We start from the raw sequence: 18,001 nt of genomic DNA, 5'->3' as shown, positions 1-18,001 counted from the left end.
GATGAACTGAGGAATATGGATTTTGGTCAGGTCCTTAAAAACCAGTATATTCAGGAAATACAAAATCTCTAGAACTAGCACTCTTGAAAAATATCCATCCAAAAATAATGTTGCACAATAGCTTGTCATCTTTTTAGAAATAGCCTCCCATTTTTTTTTGACAAAAAGAAAGAAGGGATATCCTGTTTACAATAGCCACAATCTGGAAAAAAACCTGAGTGCCCCAAACAGATGACTGGCTAAAGAAACTTTGGTACATCTACACAATGGAATACTATGCAGCTGTCAGAAAAGATGAAGTCATGAAATTTGCATATAAGTGGATCAACATGGAAACTATCATGTTGAGTGAAACGAGTCAGAAAAAAAGAGACAGACATAGAAAGATTGCACTCATATGTGGAATATAATGTAGCAGAGAGGTACGAGCTAGCAATGATGCAACTTCTGGCAGAAATTCCTCTGGACTTAGTTACTAAAATACTAAAATACAGCCTCGCAGCCGCTATTGTGGCCACACGACCTCATATCTCTTTATTCTCAGCAATGGAAAACAAATTGTCAAATGCTTCCTTTCCAGCAGGTCCGACTTTGGGGGGGGGAGGAACTCCAAACAATAATAGTGAGTTTTCTGTTGAAATATTGAAAGTAATCAAAGTAAAGAGAAAGTAAAGTGAAATTAATCAGCTATACAGGCGGGGTGGGGAACTGGGGGTTGGGGGTGTGGGGGGAGGTTTACTGTGATTCTTGGCGGTAGAATATGTGCACTGGTGAAGGGATGAGTGTTTGAGCATTGTGTAACTGAAACTTAAGCCTGAAAGCTTTGTAACTTTCCACATGGTGATTCAATAAAAAATATTTAAAAATTAAAAAAAAGAGAATGAAGGAATACCTAAGTTGGACTTCTCTGTATCAGTGTGACTGGGGAGTCTTAAAAGTAGGCACATTCAAATGTGCCTACTTTTAAGTAGGCATTTGAATCACATTCAAATTGCCTACTTTTAAGTAGGCATTTGAATCAAGTACTCTGCTACATTATCAAATGCACTCACTGTATTAAAATGGTTTGTACATTGGTTAAAATAATTAATATGTAAAGGGAACACTTACTAATAACCCTTAATATCTTTATTTGCACAATACAAATGCCAAGTTCCCTATGTGCTGCAGATATGATACAAGGTATTCTAATAGTTTTAGTGACAAATGGACCATGCTTTCCAAGAAATACATTCAAACCTTTCATATTCCTTTTTCCTAAATATAAGGAAACATAATACAAACTTAATACCATAGGTTTTAGGAAATGTGTTTGTGAATTATGCCTTGGAGGTATAAGTAGTTTTTAACATGTAGCCATAATTTTTTTAATTAATGTAATTAGTTTTGAACCTGATATGTCTTGCAAAAGACTATTGATGATGCAACCATTTTGCTACTCACAGAATTTTTACTAATCCTATTAATAACTTTCCTAGACAGTCAATGATTAGACTTATTCCTGGTAATGTGAGTGGGGTCTGTAACTATCAGGTTTTAAACTTACTTGACTATGACTTAGAGCCATTGATTGAAGGCAGAGACTGGTTAGTCTCCAAGGTGAGAGCAAATTGTTAATAAATATGTGGACAATATTTGTCTACCCTTATATTGTGATACTTGAACATTTGTCAGTTGAAAGATCTATTTTAAGGTGGGAATTGCTGGTGCTGAAAAATTACCCCCTAGAACTACATCCTCCTTTTAAAATGCAAGACACTATATTAGGCAGGGTTCTCTAGAGATGTGTGTGTGTGTGTGTAGGAAAATGTTTATTATAAGGAATTGGCTCAACTGCTTATGGAGACTGGCAGATTAAAATTGTAATACCATTGTTGCCACTTGAGTTCAAAAGCTACAGTACTAGGAAGATCGGTGCCTCAATTCAAAGACAATCTGGTTGAAGAATACTCTTGTAAGAAGGATGCTCACTCCTTCAACTGAGCGTGTGCCCTTGGTGGCTCAAGTAATAGTATAGTGAGAATGGCAATTGCCTTCCATGCAGTCAGCCTGGTTTAAATCCTGTCACCCCATATTGTTCCTAAAGACTGCTCGAAGTGATCTCTGAGCACAAAGTCAGGAGTAATCCCTGAGCACTGCTGGGCGAGACCCAAAACAAAAACAAAGCAAAAAATTGATTTTTGTGCCCTATAGGAGAGCAGTCAATATTTTCAATCTGCCAGTTTAAATGTTAGTCTCATTCGAAAGTGTCCACACAGAATAGTATACTTACATCTCAGAAGCTGATGACCCAGTAAGAATGAACAACAAAATTAATGTGTCATAGATGCATTTATACTTATGAACTTCAGCTTTCTTCTTTCCTGAGAGTCATTTTCTGACCATAGTTGAGGCAGTTGCTCTGAACAATTCATGGGTTTTCTGAATGAGCACTTCCTATAGAAATTGTCCGTGTCTGGTTCCAGTCACACATGTATAATTTAGTAAGTCATCTGTTTCCATTTGTTACCGTGGAAATAAAATAGCTAGAAGACAGTGAGGTTTGGAATATGTTTAGTACTGGTGGAAATAACTGTGAAATTCCTCTATGAGTTTAAAATGTCATTAGTTTACTCACTCCTGTATTCTATTTTCCAATTAAACATCATTGCATTCTAGCATCTAGAATGCAAACTAAGATGCCTTTCAAACATGATCACAGATTCTTGATGGTTATCATGACAAATTTTTCTGAGGGAAAAGGACTAAAATGTCTCTGAAATTACATTAATAGGACCCTGTTTATTAGAATTCCAAGCCAGGATATAGCCTACCCATTTTGACAATGTCAACAAAAATGAGTAACATATTACCATCTCTATAGGAAGCAAGGAACAACAATCTAATTAAATGATGCCAGCCTCACTTCTTGCTTCTCACTGGTGCTCTGTTGGATTGCTCTTGGTAAAACTCGCTGTGCTGTCAGGATACAGCTCCAGTGAAGTCTGGGTTTGATTAAAATAGCATTTGGCATCAGCTTTATGGAGCAGTAGCTTTGTGAAGGATCTAGGTCACGCTACAATTTGGGAATTTCCTTCATCCTAATTTTTTTTTTCAGTTCATGCCAAACATGACCCTAAAGCGATTCCTCAATTCCCAACTTCTCCTAGAGGTTTATCGTTGACATTGCTTAGCACTTGGATGACCTACAAGTTTCTGATTTTATTTCACTTTCAACAAAGCCTCTGGATTCCTTTTGTGATCCCTTAGGGCTGCATCTCTCCTGGATGTGGGGCTGCCAGCTCTGAATTATAACTTTAATATTTGGGTGTGATTGTTGCTTGGTCAGTTGTGACTAGAAACCTTTCTGCTATGTGATTGTGAATGACCACACCTAAATGTCCCCGGCAATAATATAGATTTCCCAGACTGGTGAGAGTAAGATTGAGCAAATTTTACCAATTGCAATTTTCCCAGGGATATCCAAATTGCAAACCATAGTTAAATACCCAATTCCTTCTGTGATACAGTTTCTTTTCTAGAAAATTAATTATGGGAATCTCTGTTTCCTAATCTTAAATGCAAAGCAGATGATTTTCTGTTATTATTCTTACATATTAATGTTAGCTGCTTCTGTGTTCTGAGTATCACAGTCAGAGGTGAATACCATGCACATGCTCATAGACAGGAATTGGCAGGTAAAAGTAGTGTGCCGTGCTTGTAAGGAGCACGTGGCTCTGTCTCAGCACATATGAAAAACTAAGGGCGTGGACTCAAGAAGATTAAATAGATCTGCTTCCCCGGGGGATTAGTGCCTAGATATGTAGTGAGACTGAAGCCAGAGAAATGCCATAGAGACTTGAAAGAAGAAAGCTTCAGAGCTGAGCTCCCTGATAGTAAATCTGTTCTTGTCAAGATTTAAGATAGGTCAGTTCAACATTGACAGTTTGGAAACTAAAATACAGTAAAATGGAGGTTTGTTTTCATTTCTGATGGGTAAACTGATAGGAAAGTTTGAACGGACACTTTGCAAATCACCATCATATCAAGAATAAAGACATCTGTGCAATAGCAGGTTCAAATAAATATCCCCAAGTTACAGATAATAATCTAGCCTCGCTGTCTATTGAGTAATCTACTAGAGTGACCTAAAGGAAGTGCCTGAGAAGGTGAACCTATAATCACATCAAAGTAAAGGCTGCCTCATAAAGCACTTTTCTCTTGCACTGTCCTAAAGCTTCGTTGTTACCAATTTCAGTAATTACCCAGGTCCTTCCCTGTCTTTTCTAGGGCACTGACAAAGAATCAAACCTCAAAATTAGTGGGTACATCTGAAACAACTTCTTGCATATGGTTTACAAAGTGCCTGTTTTGTCAAAAATCATTTCATGTCCTTTATCAAAACAAAAGTCATTCCTTAATTTCTTTGATCAAAAAGTCAGAAATCAGACTTGACTTATTCTTAAACTCTTTGTTGCATAAGTGTGTCCTCCAGAGTCAGCTGTACTGTCCAATAGATTAATTATAGCATAGTTAAACTCTGTGTAGCATAGTTAAACACTATACTGCAATGACCTGAAAAAGACAATTGCAAGGTAACATGCTAAGAACAATTGCTTATTAGGCTGTCTGTCATGAGGTTTCCCACTATATGCTAATAATGCCAAGTGACTTTAACATGAAAATCCATTTAGACTTTAGTTAGAGTGCATAGTAGGTGTTCCTTCTTCATAAAACATTTTCCTAGAAATATTCACTCATTGCTTTTCTACATAGCAGACGTTTCATTAATTCAGAGTTGCTTTCATGTACACTGCATAGCAAATTTGTATATAATATGGCAGACCCACAGGAGTAATAAGAATGTAAATTTGGACACATATGGTATCATTAGCTTCTTAGTAACAATCTCTCCCCATGCCCCAGTAAGCATTTTCTCATTCTGGGACTCAATAAGGCCAGTAAGTAACAAGCTTTAACGAGGAAGAGTAGAGTGGCTCACAACTAAAGTTTCCTTTGTGCTTAATTAAAAACTAGAGTGGAGGGGGCCAGATCAGTAGTACAGTGGGTAGGGCTCTTGCCTGCACACATCTAACCCTGGTTTAATCTCTGGCATTCCACATGGTCCTTCAAGCACCGCAAAGAATAATTCTTGAGTGCAGAGTCAGGAATAAGCACTGTGCATTGCTGGGTGTGGCTCCAAAACCAAAGCAAAATAAGTTTTATCTTATAATGTATTATATAAAATTATATAATTTATTTTATGAAAAGGACTGGAGCAATAGCACAGCAGGTAGGGCATTTGCCGTGCATGCGGCTGACCCGGATTCAATTCCTCTGACTCTCTTGGAGAGTCTGGCAAGCTACCGAGAGTATCCCACCTGCACAGATAGTTTACCCACAGAGCCTGGCAAGCTCCCTGTGGCATATTTGATATGCCAAAAACAGTAACAACAAGTCTCACAATGGAGGCATTACTGGTGCCCACTTGAGCAAATCGATGAACAACAGGACGACAGTGTAACAATGCTATTTTATATATTTTTTTATTTTATTGAATCACCATGAGGTAGTTATAAGCTTTCATGTTTGGGTTGCAATCACACAATGATCAGACACCCATCCCTAAAGCTGAGGTATTTCAACACATGTGTGTCTTCAGGAAGGCATTTTTTTTTAACTTCTCTACAAAGCTCACACTATCCCTTTTGAGCCTTGAAAGACAACCAACTGGGATGCTGAATCCTGAGTGGAACTGAGAATAAACCATGTACAACAATATATCATAAAATTTCTCCCTTTGGTGATCTAGCCTCTATAGATTTCATACCTTGTTAATAAAACGATGAAAACATGTGATTGTTTTTTGAACATAAGCCCTCTCCTAAATGAGAATGGGCCTTCAACTAGTGGCCCATGATTTATATGTATTTCATAAGTCATTAAAAATGTGTGATCTTATCAGTCAGCTCTGAAACACTTACAGTGCTTTTCGCTTTCTAGGAAATTTTCTTTCTGTCACTATCTTATATTTATTTCCATGGAATAGCAGCACATGTATGTAGTCATGACAGAGTAACTTAGGTGAGAATGTCTCTCTCAGCCAATAAAAATCAAAGCAAGTATTCTGCCTATCTCCCTCCTCCATCTACATTTTCTTTTTCCTATTCCTAGTTTTCTCACATCTGCCCCCAGTACACACATATTTATTTCAATATGTATTTTATACTTTGCATTGTTTTGGTGAACTGGACAGAAAGTACTATGTTATGCCTCAGAAACATGATTTTGTAAGATTGTTTATCTCAGGTACATCTTGTTAGCTTTGTTCATTTTATGAGAGGAATTGAAATAAAACACCTCCACTGTAAATAGGAAGGGCTTCAAAATTAAATTTGGGCATCTGGAGAACAGGGTGCATGGCCTCCAGATTGCATTACTTAGAGAGAGAGGAAAAAGAAAAAAAATAAAACAAAATAAAACCCAGGAACACTAAACAGACTCATAAGAACAAATCCCCATCACAGTGTACACTGGAAACAGACTAAAAATATTAGAAAGCCTAAGAATATTTCCTAAGGAAAGAAACTTTAGCTGTATAACCAGATTATTGATGGGAACGCAAATCCTTTACCAAGATTTGAGAAATATATATATATATATATATATATATATAACTTTATTTTTAATTTTTTTTATTAGTGAATCACTGTGAGGGTACAGTTACAGATTTATACATTTTTGTGCTCATGTTTCCCCCATACAAAGTTCAAGAACCCATCCCTTCACCAGTGCCCATTCTCCACCACCAGTAAACCCAGCATCCCTCCCACCCTCCCCAGTCCTGTCTCCTCCCACCCCACACTGCCACTATGGCAGGGTATTCCCTTTTGTTCTCTCTCTCTGATTAGGTGTTGTGGTTTGCAATAAAGGTGTTGAGTGGCCATTGTGTTCAGTCTCTAGTCTACATTCGGCACGTGTCACCCTTCCCCTGCATGACCTCCGACCACATTTTATTTGGTGTTCCCTTCTCTGAGTTGCCCAGAATGAGAGACCAGCCTCCAAGCCATGGAGACAGCAGCCCTTTTGGAAAACAATATGGACGATTCTCAAAAAACTAGAGGTTGAGCTTCCATTTGACCCAGCAATATCACTGCTGGGAATATATCCCAGAGGAGCAAAAAAGTATAGTCGAAATGACATCTGCACTTATATGTTCATCGCAGCACTATTTACAATAGCCAGAATCTGGAAAAAACCTGAGTGCCCTAGAAGAGATGACTGGCTGAAGAAACTTTGGTACATCTATACAATAGAATACTATGCAGCTGTTAGATTTGAGAAATATTTTGTAGAGACCGTTTGTCAGAAGCACAGGATGAAGGCAGCTCTGAACTGGGCTTTGTGGGAGGACCCAGAAACTGAGTTTCCCCGAGGGCTTCCCCAGATTGGGCTCTATTATATACATATATACTGTACTATGGACTGGAATGACAGTACAGCAGGTAGGGCGTTTGCCCTGCATGCGACTGACCCGGTTTGATTCCTCCATCTCTCTCAGAGAGCCTGGCAAGCTACCAAGAGTATCCTGCCTGTACAGCAGAGCCTGGCAAGCTACCCGTGGCATATTAGATATGCCAAAAATAGTAACAACGAGTCTCACAATATCACTATATCACTGTCATCCCATCGCTCATCGATTTGCTCAAGCAAGCAAGAGTAACGTCTCCATTGTGAGACTTGTTACTGGCAAGCTGTCCATGATGTATTCTATATGCCAAAAACAGTAACAATAAGATATATAGATATAGATATATAGATATAGTGGGGGCTTCATTCAGTGGTGTTGGGAATGAAATGCATAGATTCACACTTGCAAGATACATGGTCTCCCACCTAACTCTGAAAGATTGTCCCGAATTGATTTGTCACACAAAACAAAAACTGATTCCTTTGCAATTCTGAGTTCTAATAAGGTTTTCTCTTTGGGAAAGATTAGAAATGAACGTGATTCTAAAAGAGAAAGATGAATGGATGAGGCCAGTGGAATTTGAGTATGTCTCCCATCGATAAAGAACAGATTGAAGAATCCAGGGGAATCATTAAACAATGTGTCAAATCCAGGTTTCCATGCCTTTCATCAGAAAGTCTGAGAAGTAGCTGTCTGAATAGCTCTCGATTGACCAGTCTTGCCTTGCAGACAGGGATTGCTTCACACAAGGAGAATGTTCAGGCAACCTCATGCATGTCAACTAGTTCTACAACGCTACTATTCTAATGACCAGTCGAACACAACTCAAGGGAAAGGCTCAAGAAGCAAGCCAGAATGATCCCAAGTGAGATCAGCCCTCGCTATACTGAGGCGAGGGATTTAGCCCTAGTATTATGAAATACGTATGTATGTTTTAGCATGAAAAGATAAATGTTGGGTGGTTTTCCACATGTGCAGGAGACCCAGCAGCCTTTCCCAGCTGTCTCTCAGTCACTCACCAGGGTGGGACTTCCTAAGGATGCTGTGCTACTCAGGCCCGAGGGGAGGCTGGCCTAAGCCTGACCAGCAGTACTCGGACTTCCCAAGACAGAGCTGGACCATCTGCGTTCCAGCCAAGTGCTTTCCCTTCTATAACTCTCTCTCTTTCTGGTCCCAGAATTTAATTTTTATAAGGCAGATTCTAATTTAGCACAAATTCAAAAATTCTTTCTCATCGGAAAAAAGCAAACCAGCATATGAACTACAGTTGGCAATCAACAGATCCCAGGATTGCCCCTTCAGTTCTTATCACTGTCACTGTCACTGTCACTGTCATCCTGTTGCTCATCGATTTGCTCGAGCAGGCACCAGTAACATCTCCACTGTGAGACTTGTTGTTACTGTTTTTGGCGTGTTAGAATAATGATATCCATTCCATGTCCAGTAATTACTTTTGCTACATCCCCACATCCCTAAGTAACACTTTACCTATTTTCCTTCTTTTGTTTTTAAGAAAAACAACCCAATTTTTAAAAATTCAGGCCACACCTGGTGGTGCTCCTGGGCTGTTCCTAGCTTTGTAGTTAGAAGTCATGTCCCCTGGTGCTCAGGGAACCATATGTGATTCCAGTTATTGTACTGGCATCAGCTGCAAGCAAAGCAACTCCTTTGCCTCCTGGACTATCTCTCTGGATCTTTGCTCTTAATTGTTTGTTTGTTAGGGGGCCACCCTTGGCAGTACTCAAGGGCTACTTTGGGTTTGTTTTCAGGGGTTCTTATGGTGTTAAGGGGTCTATGTGGGGTCCGGTATGAATCCCAGGGACTCTACAGGCAAAGAATGCACTGCAGAAATTTGGACTGTCTCTCTAGTCTATTCTGTATGATTTTGTTTTGTTTTGGGGAGGAAGCATATATAGCAATGCGTAAGCTTTCACCCTAGCTATGTGCTCAGAGTTCACAGTGTTTCTCACGGGACTATCTTCAGTGCCAGGGATCAAACTAGGGTTAGTCACGTGCACAAAAGCACCAAATGCCCTATACTATCTCTCTATACCTTCTCTATCTTTTTTAAGGTTTAGTACATTTGGTAGCAATCACTGATATTCTCAGTACCCTTCTAGTCAGACTGTTTCCAGAATTTAGGTTTTCTGTCATATAAAACAAACTATCAACTCTTCATTACTTCAATGACCTCCAAACTCTGTATTTGCAGTATATTATTTCATCAGGATTCAACAGTAAAAAAAAGGTAAAAATATTGGTTTGGACTAGAGAAAGATTTAATGTATGAGATCATAGAATGTTTCAGCTGTAAAAGAAATGGCAAGAACCAAATCAAGGAGGTGATTTAAAACTGAGTCGTCTGCTCCGGTACAGAATTTAGTGGCCTCTAGGGTATGCTGAGCAAAGTGAATTAATAGAGATAGAGGAAACCTTTTTGTTTTGATTCTACTGTTTCTACTTAAGTTGCAAGTTAAATATACATGTGTCTTTAACAGAATTCTGAGAAAGGTGATACGTAAAAATAAAGATGATACTAGCATCATCAATAGACATTATCATTAACCCAATCTTCTGCTTTTTTCAGAGAAGAGTCAGTATTAGAATTTTAGAAAGCTCTGGCTTGTGTTCATGTATTTGGTAGAGGACAATGTTAGATTAGGGTAAAGTAGAAAACCGCTGTGACCATTTAGAGAAATGGTACATGTAGTTAAAGGGTTCTCACCTAGCATTCAGGGTTCTTGGTCTTAGTTGAGGAGTTTTGTTAACCATCAGGGTATGATGTTAGATAAATCATGGTTCTCTGCCTTGTGTCCATCACTGTATCACTGTATCACTGCCATCCCATTGCTCATCAATTTGCACCAAAGTCACCAGTAACGTCTCCATTGTGAGACCTGTTGTTACTGTTTTTGGCATAAAGAATATACCACTGGCAGTTTTCCAGGCTCTGCCATGCGGGCGAGATACTCTCGGTAGCTTGCTTGGATCTCTGAGAGGGATGAAGGAATCAAACCCAGGTTGGCCGCATGCAAGGCAAATGCCCTACCTGCTGTGCATTCACTCCAGTCCCCTTGTGCACATATACATTAAATTTGATCATCTCTAAGTTTCATTACAGTATAAAATTATGAATCTTTACAATTATATATTGTAAAGATAATCCACATACATTGCATGTTTTATTTGTGTATTATATATTCAACATTGAATAAATTATTAATAGTATATTATACATATGAAATAGGAAAGCAATGCCACAATGCGTACTCTCTTATCTTATAACCTGTTTTTAGAGAAATTAATTCAATCTCCCTAAAATTAAACATTTGGATGATCATTAGGCAGAGTTCAGGAGGAGTTTAGATATCAGATGAAAGGAAACCAGGTTTCTAGACTCACACTTGAACCAAATCCTCAAAGCTGGCCTCCAGCACTTCAGGCCTGTGCCGCAGTCCAAACCCTTCATCGAGAAGCCACAATGCCGGTGGGGGGGGGGGGGGGGAAGGGGGGTGGTCATTATAGAGAACACAGGAAATGTGCAGATCCTGGCTTCCCAACACTCATAACTAAAATTATACCCAAGGCTTAAAATTCACTCACAATTCACTTATTGAGAACGACTGCATATCATTTACAGTCCAGAGTGCTAGGACTAGGTAGATTCATGTACATGGAGACTGTGGGTAGTTTGGTTTATAATTGTCAGTAGGTGTGTGGCCATGTAAGAACCAGTAACAGTGAGAAACAATTACAGGCTTCGGGTTCTCGAGTTATAGTTTCTCTTTAAGTATTTATCACTGTATGACAGGCAGATACCCTGTGCAAATTAATTGCTAAATATTACCTTAGCAGTGGCCTGTCATTAAGGCAATCAGCTTCCTAAATTGTACCACCCCGGAACTCCTTATGATTCAGCAGCTGCAAGAACAGTGTGACACATCAGGAAGCCACCGTGCATCTACAAAAGGTCAAGGGTAGTACTTAGACTGGTAGGATCTTTGTAAAGCACTGGTTAAAAATCTGATAATCATGCATAGCACTGTAGCACTCTTGTCCTGTTCATTGATTTGCTCGAGTGGGCACCAGTCACATCTCCATTGTGAGACTTGTTGTTACTGTTTTTGGCATATTGAATACACCACGGGTGGCTTGCCAGGCTCTCCTGTGCGGGTGGGATACTCTCAGTAGCTTGCCGGGCTCTCTGAGAGGGGCGAAGGAATTGAACCCAGGTCAGCCTCTTGCAAGGCAAATGCCCTACCCTCTGTGCTATCACTCCAGCCCTGTATTATGGCTCCAGCCCTGACAATCACACTTGCTGTAAAATAAATTATCACTTTATTTGGGTTTTTCCCCCTTTGAGGGCCACTCCCAGATTTTACTCCTCACTCTGCACTCAGAGGTCACTTCTGGCAGGCTCCGAGGACCATATGGGACACTGGGAATCAAGCATAGCAAGTGCTCTACCCACTGTACTACCACCCTGGCCCCAAATGCTCGCTATGTTAACAAATAGATCATACCCTTAAGCTTTCATAATAGACTCTGGAGGCTTTTGTTTACTTGTGAATGTCGGTATATAAAATATATATGTACACATATTTAAATACATACACTGTGAATGGAAGAAAAGGAATCTAGCAAAATAATTCATAGGATTAAAAATAGAAGTTCCATATGCATCTTCCCTCGGAACAGAGTTGGGAACACTGCGTGTTATACTTTGATTTCAATTTCTGCTATGTCTTTGTAAACACATTCTTAAAAGTAATTGCTGCGAACCAAATAGCATATTTGATTCTTTACAGTCATCACAAAAACTAATACCAAGCATCAGTGGGGAAGAATAGAACTTTGTAACTATGGTGGTATGAACTCCAGAAAGGTAAATCATTTAACTTAAGAATGAAATATACAAAAGTCATTTGTAAGTGTCTGTTGTTATTGATATTTAATTACCTGTGTTTAGGAAATGAAAGTTTATTCCTAGGAGGATTCCCCAAATTTGAAATAAGTAAAAGAGTCTATGTCTCAAAAGGCACACCAAGCAAGTCCTCTGAGGGCAATGTGGAAGGATGTTACCATCCTGAGACATTGTCCTGGCGTCCACCAATTTCTAACAAATACATTGGGATCTTGAATAATTTGTAGGTGGAAGAAGCAATAGAGCTGTTTGATTCCCCAATGTATGTGTCAAACCTCATGAGTTTTGGTGCAAGTGGATATTTTTGTCATTCATCCCTGTACTTTTTCCTAATTACCCAGATATCTGAGACTTATGACTTAGCTAATGAATACTGCCAACTAGGAAACCCCAAGAGGAATCTCTATAAATTTCCTGCTCTCTGTACTTATCTTCTGTGGATGGGCTCAGCGATCATTTTAGTAGGAAAAACAGAAAGTTTTGCCTGTAGAGAACGGAAAGCATTGGAGAACAGGGAGGATGGATTGAATTAAACAGATAGCATATGAAATAAACATGGTCTCCAAAGAGAATTTTCTGAGCAGATCTTTGTAAAATGAGCCAGTGGGGGTGAAGGGGGAGAAGGCATAAGAAAATTTTCAAACTGAAAATAAGCTATGTAGAGCTGAGATTATTTTTTCTTGAATTTTCTGTGATTTTGATGATATAGAGTGTTATAGGGTATATTCAAGAGCTGGTGGGTATGTTCCTGATCCCCTACTGCCTAAATGAACTTTCAGCACCCAGAGGAGAATAGAATAGAATCGCAACTTGTCATCTTTAGTGTCTGCTTGACATATTAGTGACAGTGGTGTTGCCAATGCAAAGCAGACCTCATGTTTATCTAATTATCTGCCAGTGCTAATACAAGTCAGACCTGCCAGTTCCTGGGATTATCTGCAGCCTTTGAAGCATTCATAAGGCGGAACACTGGCCCTTCTTTATTTCTAGTTATGGAGGAGAAGGAAAGCAAGAATAAATGGAACGCATTGATAATCCATAACTTCAACTACTTCTCTAACAATCAGTAAATAATCAAGCAAATAGCTTTTAATTTAATTTGCCCCCTCTTGCCTTGCTGAGAATCTCTGGTTGCAGTGCCAGTTATTTGTGAGCTAATCATTTTTAAATGATTCAAATGCTAAGGACCCATAACTGGCTGTGATTACAAAAGTATAAAATAATTCAGATGAACATTCATGAAGTCATTAATTTGTTGGGGAAAAAAAGTCCTACATTGTAGTTTAATGACAAGGAAGATACACTCCAGAGAAGGGAGAAGTGCCTGTATAACAGGAATCACCAGAGATTTCATGACGGAATCAGAAATGGATCTGGAACCAGGCATTTCATGTGGGAGGCTCAGAGGCAAAAGGTCTTTGGAGGAAGGGGAAATATCTTGGGTAAAGTTACTGAGATGCGCCTGGAGAGTTTTTATTGGAATGATCAGACTAGAGCAAGGATCTGTGGTGAGGTATCGAAGAAACTAAGATATATTTGATGTGGTGGAGCCTGATAATAGAACACTGAAAATGTGGAACAGTTTCCCATGACTTCGGGGTTATGGGGAAATCATGTTAGGTTCATGTTTCCTGAGGGTTGAATTATTTCCTTGAGTAAAGAAGTAGAAATTGGACAGAGAGGGCTGATGAGTCCATAGATATCAAAGTCAGAAACTATAATTTAAAAATTCCAAGAATTTGAAAAATAAATCAATATATATCTAACACATCTTGGGGGAGTGTAAAAAATGGCTTCAAATATATACTCTTTAAAGAAGGAGATAGATTGTCAGGACTGGTGTGTGGAAATGAAAATACAGGGAATGACTGGTTGGGTGAAATGAAGGAGTGGCAGATGTAAACTACAATGGCGTGCATGAACTGCTTCCTGAGGAGAGTTGCAGTCTTGATCTTACTGTCTTTTGTCTTTATGTCAAGTTACTTTACTCCACAACCTGAAAGCACAGTTTCCTGGCATCCAACATGCAAACATTCATGATATTTAAAACCCACAGGAGCCAATATCCAAGAATAAAATCACAGTCTTTTGGGCACAGCCCCTTGCCCATCTCAGTGTGGGAGATTTAACCTACCTGTTCCTGTCCACCATTCTCAGGTCACTCTCCTGGGGGGCTGCATGTGGTTAGCCACCACATTCCCTGGCAGGTAAAAAATTATAAACTGGATGTAGAGGGGAGGGTGGTGGGAAGATAGGGTAAGGATGTTGCTATTAATAGGTCCTAGAATACTGGAGTCCATGGAGATGCTTCTGAAGTCTCACATTTAACACCAGAAGTAATAAATTATAATTTTTAAAAAATAAGCACCCCCCAAAAAAGTGCATTTTCCCTTCTCCCTCCTTATTCATTTTCATATGCCTTATGTGTGTGTGCATGTGCACACACATACACACATACAATATAATATTTGCATTATTAAGAAACAAACTATTATTTAAGACTATATAAAAGACAACTGCATTCATCTGTAGATAAAATGATCAACTACTCAAATCTCATGTAACTTCCTGCTAACATGTATAAGCATGCATGGTGTACATAATCTTATAAATATAAAATCGTGGAGAAGAGAAGCCTAGACTTGTATATATAACTCATATTCATTAAACATATAATTTATATATTTTATACTTATAAATGTGTGTATATATAATATATACTTTAAAAGCAAGAATCTCATTGAGTAGGATTATGTCTTTTTCCATTGAATTTCATGTGTAAATAATGCAAATGCTTTTTAAAAAACATAATTGAAATACTGAACAATAAAATTTTAAAAATTTACACCTTTAGTTTGTAAATACATAAAACCATTATTATTTTACAAGAATTGTTAGTGCATATCATCAATTTCTATCTGCTCAGTAGGTAAATAAAAGTAGTTGTATATAAAAGTCAAACCCTGGGAAAAAGTGCCATGATTTTCTTAGTCTATAGTTCAGTTTTCACGGTCCATAATTCCATTTTTCTGCTGATAGTAGCAGGTGTGATTCTTTCAGACCCACCCATATATCCTAGTTATCCCAGAGCTTCTTAGGATGGATGAGTATTCTACAAGAAGGCTCAGATTTGTTGCTGGAAAGTGACAGTGCCCTAAAGTAATCACAAAATAATAAAAAAAAATTCATTTAATCACGGATTCCTGGATTGAAGCTCAGGCAGTGGTATATTTTTTAAAATTTTCCCATGGTGAATGTAGTGTATATCTAAGATTAACAAACACAGGCTTAGGAGATTCATTTACTACGGGGTCATTTGAACATGGCCTTGGCAAGGTGCAAAAAAAGTGGTGAGGATTAGGTTGACCAAGGCCAAGTGGATGCTTGACCTTGAACCTGGTGAGAAAATGATGATGGGGCAGAGTAATAGAACCAGGATTCTCGGTGGCTGTTGTTGTACAGGAGGGAGGGCAGGGTCCGTGGCAGCTTTCTCTGGAGCTCAGGAAACCATCCCTGCTCAGACATTTCAAGGTGGGAAAATGCTCTCTGGCAGCCACTTGCTGTTAAGATACTGTAATTGTACAAAATGCAGCACAACCCAATGATGTTGCTTCTGCCAAGGTCAGAGCATTCTCTTGAACACACCAGCTTCCAGCCTCTGCCATGCGAGTGTATACACTGGGCACCCACCACCTGCTTGGCCTTCACCTGATAAACCTCACAGAATAATGGCAGTTCTGAAAATAGGTTTTACTTTGAGTAAACACTAAGGAATTGTCTCAAACCAATTTATGTGGCATGTTTTCAGCCTCTTTGGGTTCTTTGTCCTTTTTACATATCAGGAAGCTGAAGTCTTGACTTGATCTTGTTCAAACAAAGCAGAATCCATGACTGTTCATTTGTTTCTCAGTTCCCATTCAAGTATCCCACAATTCCCTTTAATAAAAACAAATAAATTTGCAGTCATGATGTGTCTCTAAGCATGGTGCTTAAGGAATCATGTTATTATTCTAACCAGATATTACAATGAGTATATGATTTTGTTGTAAGCGTCATCAGCCACTGCTGACTGTATCTGCTCATATGACACCTCCGCTGTGTGCCTTTACATGAACTCTGTTTGGTCCCCAGTATCAGTCTTCCACGGTGTTCTCATTCCCATTTTACTGTGTCACACTATAGAAAGAAGTCACTTGAAATCCAGTTGTGACTGTGGGACCCACACTTTCGCCACAGTGCCACACTCTCCACAGTGACAGGGCCACAACTGATGGGAGGCAGAACTCAGTATGCCCTTGAGACCGGCCTGCACCGTCTCCACATTGATCACTGGCTCTTATCCCTGAGTTTTTCAGCCTCACTCTCTCCTCTGTCAGAGCAATACCTTATAGAGCGCTCCCAACCCAAGTTTCTCATAGCCTGGCTGTATTAGATTTATTTTTCTGGAGAATACTTACATATCTCACCTGTTTGTAATAGAGTTTTATTTTGCTACCCAGCATAATTTTCATTCCTGTGGTTTAGAAGGCAGAAAATACTGTTAAGCTCAGTCAGAGTTCTAAACAGCTGTTCTGCATGTCTCTTTGTGTAGCTGTAGCAATGCATCACGTTCAGATATCTGAGCCCTGGACTGTCAGCGTTGCTGTGCCCATGCCAAATGCTTTCAGATAACATGCACTAAGCAAAAACTGAAGTTAGGTTAAAAGCACCAAAGTCATTTTATTCTAATCCTTGAGTGTATTAGCATCTGGACGTTGAGGAGTACCACCTGCTCTCGGGAAAGCTGCTGGAATTAAATCTGTGCATTAAAGAAAAGGAAAAAAATGTCTTTTTAAAGAAAGATATGTAAAAAAATCACTAGGATTATATAAATTTGAACAAATTGTCTTTGGGGATTTTTAGTTTTAAAGAGTTATTTGTCAGAAATTACCCTTTGGCAGTTAACTTTCCACTTATAGTGAGAAAAAAAAATGGTGACCCATTTGACAGGCTGTAATTTACACTCAACTTTTTAAAGCTACTTCTATGACAAATCAGATGACAAAACACATAAAAGCTGTATTTAACGCATGATGTAAGGGCTTTCTGTCAAAATGAGTGTCAAATTCAGACCTGAGTTAGGGTAAGAGAGATCCCATGAGACTGACACCCAAGGACAGTAGATACAAGGGCCAGGGGGATTGCCCCATAGCTGGAAGCCTGCTTCATAAGTGGAGAGGAGAAGGCAGATGGAATAGAGAAGGGATCACTAAGAAAATGATGGCTGGAGGAATCAGTCAGGATAGGAGATGTGTGCCCAAAGAAGATAATGGACCAAACATGATGACCTCTCAGTGTCTCTGTTGCAAGCCATAATTCCCAAAAGTAGAGAGTATGGGGAATATTGTCTGCCATGGAGGCAGGGGAAGGGTGGGAAAGGGGGATATACCAGGAATATTGGTGGTGGGGAGTATGCACTGGTGGAGAGATGGGTGTTTGATCATTGTGTGATTGTAACCCAAACATGAAAGCTTGTAACTATCTCACAGTGATTCAATAAAATGTGAAAAAAAGAGAGATTCCCATGAAGAGTTCAGAATATGACTGTTTCAGTCTGCTTGCTTGGGAAGTTACAGCACATCAGACAA

At 39.1% G+C, this 18,001-nt stretch overlaps 1 protein-coding gene across 7 annotated transcripts in view; it reads left to right on the top strand.

Annotated features, from left to right (window-relative positions):
* UNC5D (unc-5 netrin receptor D) overlaps positions 1-18,001 on the top strand; it is a 595,849-nt gene that overhangs the window by 471,611 nt on the left and 106,237 nt on the right. The window lies entirely within an intron of this gene.

Source organism: Sorex araneus, chromosome 1, assembly GCF_027595985.1.
Source record: "Sorex araneus isolate mSorAra2 chromosome 1, mSorAra2.pri, whole genome shotgun sequence".
NCBI classification, from domain to species: Eukaryota; Metazoa; Chordata; class Mammalia; order Eulipotyphla; family Soricidae; genus Sorex; species Sorex araneus.
The sequence above is the reverse complement of the archived record's forward strand: the minus strand, read 5'-3'. Positions and strand labels throughout refer to the sequence as shown.